This window comes from Pristiophorus japonicus, unplaced genomic scaffold, assembly GCF_044704955.1.
Source record: "Pristiophorus japonicus isolate sPriJap1 unplaced genomic scaffold, sPriJap1.hap1 HAP1_SCAFFOLD_52, whole genome shotgun sequence".
NCBI classification, from domain to species: domain Eukaryota; kingdom Metazoa; phylum Chordata; class Chondrichthyes; family Pristiophoridae; genus Pristiophorus; species Pristiophorus japonicus.
Genome location: NW_027254426.1, coordinates 249,677 through 256,512, shown reverse-complemented (window position 1 = coordinate 256,512; position 6,836 = coordinate 249,677). Strand labels below are relative to the sequence as shown.

At 45.8% G+C, this 6,836-nt stretch overlaps 1 non-coding gene across 1 annotated transcript; it reads right to left on the bottom strand.

Moving 5' to 3' along the window:
• Window positions 1–6,555: 6,555 nt before the first annotated feature.
• On the bottom strand, window positions 6,556–6,629 carry trnah-gug (transfer RNA histidin (anticodon GUG)). The gene has a single exon. It is a non-coding gene; the product is annotated as a tRNA-His (tRNA).
• Window positions 6,630–6,836: the final 207 nt, after the last annotated feature.

Below are 6,836 nucleotides of genomic sequence, written 5' to 3'. Positions count from 1 at the left end.
AATACACCACATCAACTGCTTCTCCCTTGTCCACTCTACTGGAAACATCCTCAACAAATTCCAGAAGATTTGTCAAGCATGATTTCCCTTTCACAAATACATGCTGACTTGGACCTATCATGTCACCTCTTTCCAAATGCGCTGCTATGACATCCTTAATAATTGATTCCATCAATTTCACCACTACTGATGTCAGGCTGACCGGTCTATAATTCCCTGCTTTCTCTCTCCCTCCTTTTTTAAAAAGTGGGGTTACATTGGCTATCCTCCACTCCATAGGAACTGATCCAGAATCTATGGAGTGTTGGAAAATGACTGTAAATGCATCCGCTATTTCCAAGGCCACCTCCTTAATTACTCTGGGATGCAGACCATCAGGCCTGGGAATATAATCCCATCAGTTTCCCCAACACAATTTCCCGACTAATAAGGATTTCCCTCAGTCACTCCTTCTTACTAAAACCTCTGACCCCTTTTATATCCGGAAGATTGTTTGTGTCCTTCTTAGTGAATACCGAACCAAAGTACTTGTTCAATTGGTCTTCCATTTCTTTGTTCCCAGTTATGACTTCCCCTGATTCTGACTGCAGGGGACCGACGTTTGTCTTTACTAACCTTTTTTTCTTTACATATCTATAGAAGCTTTTGCAGTCCATTTTAATGTTCCCTGCAAGTTTCCTCTCGTACTCTATTTTCCCTGCCCTAATCAAACCCTTTGTCCTCCTTTGCTAAGTTCCAAATGTCTCCCAGTCCCCGGGTTCGCTGCTATTTCTGGCCAATTTGTATGCTACTTCCTTGGCTTTAATACTATCCCTGATTTCCGTTGATAGCCACGGTTGAGCAACTTTCCCTTTTTTATTTTTACATCAGACAGGGATGTACAATTGTTGCAGTTCATCCATGCGGTCTTTAAATGTCTGCCATTGCACATCCACTGTCAACCCCTTAACTATCATTCGCCAATCTATCCTAGCCAATTCATGCCGCACACCTTCAAAGTTACCCTTCTTTACGTTCTGGACCATGGTCTCTGAATTAACTGATTCATTCTCCGTGGTGGTGCGGCTCGAAGGGCCGAATGGCCTTCACCTGCACCTATTTATTTCTGCACGCAGAGTGTTGTGGGGGTCTGGAACTCACTGCCTGAAAGGGTGTTAGAGGCAGAAACACTCACCACATTTAATAAGTGCTTGGATGTGACCTGAAGTGCTGTAACCTGCAGGGTTATGGACCTCGATCTGGAAAGTGGGATTAGGCTGGATAGCCTCTTGTTGGCCGGCGTGGACACGATGGGCCGAATTGGCCTCCTTCCGTGCTGTAAACTTCTATGATTCTATGAACTCCTTCACAAAGAGTTGAGGTGCGTGTGGGGTGATTTGGGCACATCTTTTCTCAAGTGACAACATTTCAAAGGTAACTCAACGGCTGTAAAACGCTTTGGGGCGTTATGAGCTCCTGACAGACGCTGCAGAAATGCAAGTGCTTCTTTGCAAAAGTTCGATGCAAATTCAAAATTCACGGCAAAAAAAGGGCTCGCCCTGGATCTCTCGCAAATTTCAAGTAACAACCCCAAAGTGAGAATCATACAACTAGACCAACGAGCCAACTGCTTAGCAAATATGGAGATAAAGGCCTTACGAAGTGCTATCTGTTAATAAACCTCCAGTCAAATGTTCTCAGACTATTAAAAGCATTGCCAAAGGAAAAGCATGAGTTTTACCCGAGATCTCAAGGGATATCTTGGTGACTGCAATCAAGAGTTGCCACAACAAAGTAGCACAAATAGAACTTTGATGGGAAGAATGTATTCGCACTATCGTTGTGGTGTCTTAACACTGTAGAGGCTGCACGGAGATAAAGTGCAACCATTATTGAAGCATTTTTAGTGTGTGTTGTTATTCTTGATCGGAGGAGCACATGAGACGGAATCAGTGACTTTGCCTTTTCGACATGTTTTCTGAAGTGCCGCACGGTCCCACTCCTGCAGTCAATGAGCTGTTGGGACGTTAATGTATCCATCATCGTCATCATCATAGGCGGTCCCTCGAAACGAGGATGACTTGCTTCCACGCCGAAAAAGAATGAGTTCACAGGTGTTTCAATAAAGGACCCGAACTACAACCCGAAGGGTGGAAGATATCTGTGCGTGGATTTTTTTTAGTTGTGATGGCCGGTGCACCCCAGCCATCAAACGGACTTTACAGAGCTTGGTCTTGGTCCAGTGGCAAGGGTTAAGCAGGTCGACTGGAGACCAGTTCTGCTGCACGGACCCAGTGCGCACACATATCGCAGTTTGGGCTGGCCCGTGCTGCCCCTGGGACCCTGGCCCTGAACTCATGCCTCCCCTGGGCCCTGATCACATCCCTCCACAGTCTCTAGCCGCTCCTTCGCCCCGATCTCGCCGCTCCTGCGGTACATGCCCACGCTCCAATCACAGACCTGGACCTTGATGACGTCACTCTTCGCTGCCGCCGCCCTCCTCCACCAGCTCGCGCTGCTCCCTGGAGCAGTCTCCCGGGATCTCCAAGCTGCTCCCAGGGCCGCTCGCCGTTCCTTTTATGGCCCCGACCTGCCGCTGGTGTTCTCCCGTTAGTGTATCCAGGCTGTGGTTGGCCACCCCGAGCGCAGCAGAGGGGTTTCTGCATTAGTTCTGGGTGGGGGCAGTATCTTTCCCCTTCTCTCTTCCTCTTGTCTATATCCCTGTGCTTTTATTTCTGTATTTATTCCCCCTGTCTCAGTTTCTAGTGTTTAAAAGTGAACAAAAGATGAAATGGGTGTCATTGTGGAACAATTTCTCTCTCTCAAAGTGAGACGCACTACCGTTGCGTCATGAGGTCTAGGTAGTTAGCCGTTGATATTCAGGTTCAAATAAGAATATATATAAATATATCTAGATGCATCATAACTGTTCCCTGGTGGTCGAGGGGTTAAGATCCGACGCACTAACCTAGTTTCAATTGTCGATCAATTCATTGCGTAAAAATAATTGAGTTCTGTGAGACGATTAATAATTGCTGTAATAACCATGAATACCAATACTTTCTGTGATAGACCGATCTTACAGACGATCTGGCTTCTCCTGCCCTTTGCCGGGCACGTGTTCCGGGTTTAATTTTGTAAACTGGGCGAGTTCGCTGATCGCGGGGAGACGGTAGGAGCCTCTGTGGCCCCACTGTGAGGATGTGGAATTGAACACGGTGGCTGGGTGATCCGTGACATTTCTGTAAAGGGCAGTGGAGGAGAAGGATTGAGAACTTTCAGTGTGGGACAGAAGTTGTTTCAGGTGAGCCAACACATTCCTGATCAGCACAGAGAGAGCTCACTGGTCAGCTCCCATCTGTTGTGCCAGCTGTGCCAGAGGTTTCTGTCGTGTAGTGGTTATCACATTTGCTTTATACGTGAAAAGTGCCTGACCTGCTGAGATTTCCAGCATTTGCTGTTTTTATTTGCTATTTATTCTCCTGGCAAAAGTGATCCCTTATTCCTGAAGTGCTCTTTATTTCACTTCAATTGATAGATAACTTTCAGTGAGAGAAAACGGATTCACCGGGTACATTTCGCTTGTGACGCCAACGTGATATCCGCTACACTGCAGCCCTTCAAAGGGCGAGAAACCACTGAATATAAAGGATGAGCTCACAAATATCAGGGGCAGTGCAGTCTGGTCAACGTCAAACTCTCCTTTCTTATTCAGCAGAGGCATGAACGGGAGTCAGACGCCACAAAGTTTAATTACAGACACAAATGCAACAACACTTCCAAATCTTTTCACTGTAAAATTCTTAAACTTTATTTGAAATCCTACTGCGTTGAATCTGAAAATGAGCACCATGGGCTTTTATCTTCCCTACTGATTCTATTTTCTGTGCATGGTCGGAATAACCGGTGCTGTTAAATTTGACAAAAGTTGCCCCAGATTCCTGATGTCATCGGCAATGAAGATTTTGAACCAGATCCTAAAATACAGTGTGTAAAATGGGTCAACATGCAGAAGAACATAAGAACATAAGAAATGGGAGCAGGAGTCGGCCATACGCCCCTCGAGCCTGCTCCGCCATTTAATACGATTATGGTCTATGCGATCATGGACTCAGGTCCACTTTCCTGCCCGCTCCCCAAAGCACAGGACAAATGATTGAAGTATCGACTGTCCCTCAGTTAGCATTTCTTTCATTGTGCAAAAGAAGGTGATGGGTTAATTCATGATGCTTTCCCATGAAAGCAACACAAAAGTTTCAGAAAAAAGCATACAGTGACTGGGAGGTGAGCGCTGCTTCTGACACCAGGTGGGAATGGGCGGAGATTTTAAAGCTCCTAGTATTGTGACACCTTCATGTAGACGAACATCTGAGTCTTATGATGTAGACCTCGTGGCGCAATGGTAGCGTGACTGATTTCAGTTCCGAAGGTAGCGTGTTTAAATCACATCAGAGTTACTGTACTTTTAGATATTGTTCTTCCACAATTAATATATTCTTTTCTGTTTGGCATTAACCAGAACCTTGCTCCAAGGTTTGTCTCAATGTTTCCCCGGTGTCAGACAGAGATATGCCTGCTGCCCTCATTTATTTCATGTGACAGGATACAAAAGTTCAAAATCAACCTGCAGATGGCAATATACAGCATTAAATAGTCAGGATGGCCGAGCGGTCTCAGGTGCTGTGTTCAGGTTGCAGTCTTCTCTCGAGGTCTGTGTTTAAATCTGACATTTCTTATTTTTAATCATTAAGTGAAACCCATTGTTTGACACCACGATCAACTCCTTCAAAGTGGGATTCAGCAGTTCACCTGCTCGCTTAACATTTCCGTCTGACCGGGTGCTGAAAGTGGAGAGGTTTCAGCAGTGTAGTGGTTAACACGTTCGCCTCACACGCAAAAGCTCACCGGGTGGGAATATTTTCTGGAGCTATCTCCTCATGCATGCTCAGGGGCGAGTTTGTTCTCCTGTGAAAGGTCATAAGGTCATAAACATGTGTAAGGATTAGGGGCCGGAGTAGGACATTCGGCCCCTCGAGCCTGGTCCACCATTCAAGAAGATCCTGGCAGTTCCTTGACAGCAAGTTTAAACATCTGGGGCGGAGCCAACAGGCGCCTGGCTGCAATCAACGACAAAAACGTCTATTTGGTAGAAGCCCCGTGAGATCAATCGGTCGAGCATGAGAATCTTAATCTCGAATTTGGGGGTTCGAGCCCCACGTTTACTGTTAAAGAATGTCCCATTTTGCACAGTGTGTTTTTAGTGTCTGGTTCAAAATGTTCATTGCTGGTACATCAACAGGAGACTGGAAAAACAGTGAGAAAGACTTGAGAGCAAAGGTCTGGTTATTGTGAAACACCAAAGGAAATATAAATTCAAGAAACATAGAAAACATAGAAAATAGGTGCAGAGGTAGGCCATTCGGCCCTTTGAGCCTGCACCGCCATTCAATGAGTTCATGGCTGAACATGCAACTTCAATACCACATTCCTGCTTTCTCACCATAGCCCTTGATCCCCCTAGTCTGAAGGACTACATCTAACTCCTTTTTGACAAGAATAACCTCGAAAAGAAATGTGACCCCGACACCCAGGAAGAAGTGTTAAGGCACAAGATTAAATGCTGCATTCCTCTGTTCAAAAAATTCCTTTCACAAACATTTCTCTGACCGTAACTGCACAAAACAAAAATGTTCCTTTCAAAGTCATTAAACTTCCGAATTTCCGCGCCCCCCGAATCTCCTGAATCAGATGCCTCTAGTTTTGCCGACTCAATCCATGTCCCTTTGCAATGTTCTGCTTCCACCCACACTATGAAATGTGCCACTAACTTATAGAATCATGGAATGGTTACAGCACGGAAGGCCATTCGGCCCGTCGAGCCCATGCCGACTCTCAGCGAGTCCCACTCCCCCGCCCTTTCCCTGTAGCCCTGCAATTGCTTTTCCTTCAGACACTGATCCAGCTCCCGTTTGAAAGATAAGATTGAGTCTGCCTCCACCATCCTTTCAAGCCGTGCATTCCAGATCCTAACCACTCTCTGCTAAATGGCCACCTCCTGTTCCTATGTGTAAAGTCTGGGAAACACTCGATCAATTCCTGCCACACTCACAGCCTTCCTAAATATAGCACCATCACTCTATTCTCATAAAACCAGGTCCTGAAGTATAGGCCAGCTGTGTCGGTGAAAGCACTGGTTATGTTCCGAACATTGCTGTAGTGTTTCCGTAATGTCGTGGTTATTAGATTCACCTCACACGCGAAATGTCCCTGGTTCAAAACTGCGCGGAAACATTTTGAAAACATGTTCAATTAAATATTTGAAGAAATGGATTTATTCATAATAGTGTTTCAATATGAACAAAAAACAATGTCCCACAACCTTGTTAAATTTTCTGATATCTCTGTTCAGTTCTGTATACACTCAAACTGAATGCTCATAAAAGTATTGGAGTGGGAACTCACTGGATAACAGCACAGCTGGCAATGTTTGTGGAATATATTCGCGCGGCCAAAACACACAATGACAACCTGGAATCGTGCAGCACCGAATCCTCGGGGAAAAACAATTAAATGCTTCGTCTTTGGGTGGGCTCGAACCACCAACCTTTCGGTTCACAGCCGAACGCGCTAACCCATTGCATCACAGAGACTGACGTAAATACACGCTGCAAGACATCCCAAACCAGGGTGTCAGTCAGTTAAAGCTTCAGATTGCTCTGACCGGGATGGAACTTGTCCACTCTCAGTTGTACTTTTCCCAAGTAAAGGGTGGGACATTCATTGTGGATGTGTGGAAGCAGTCTGGTCCCGCACACTGCAGACACTTCCATGTCACCGCCAACCAGCTCTCCCACAAC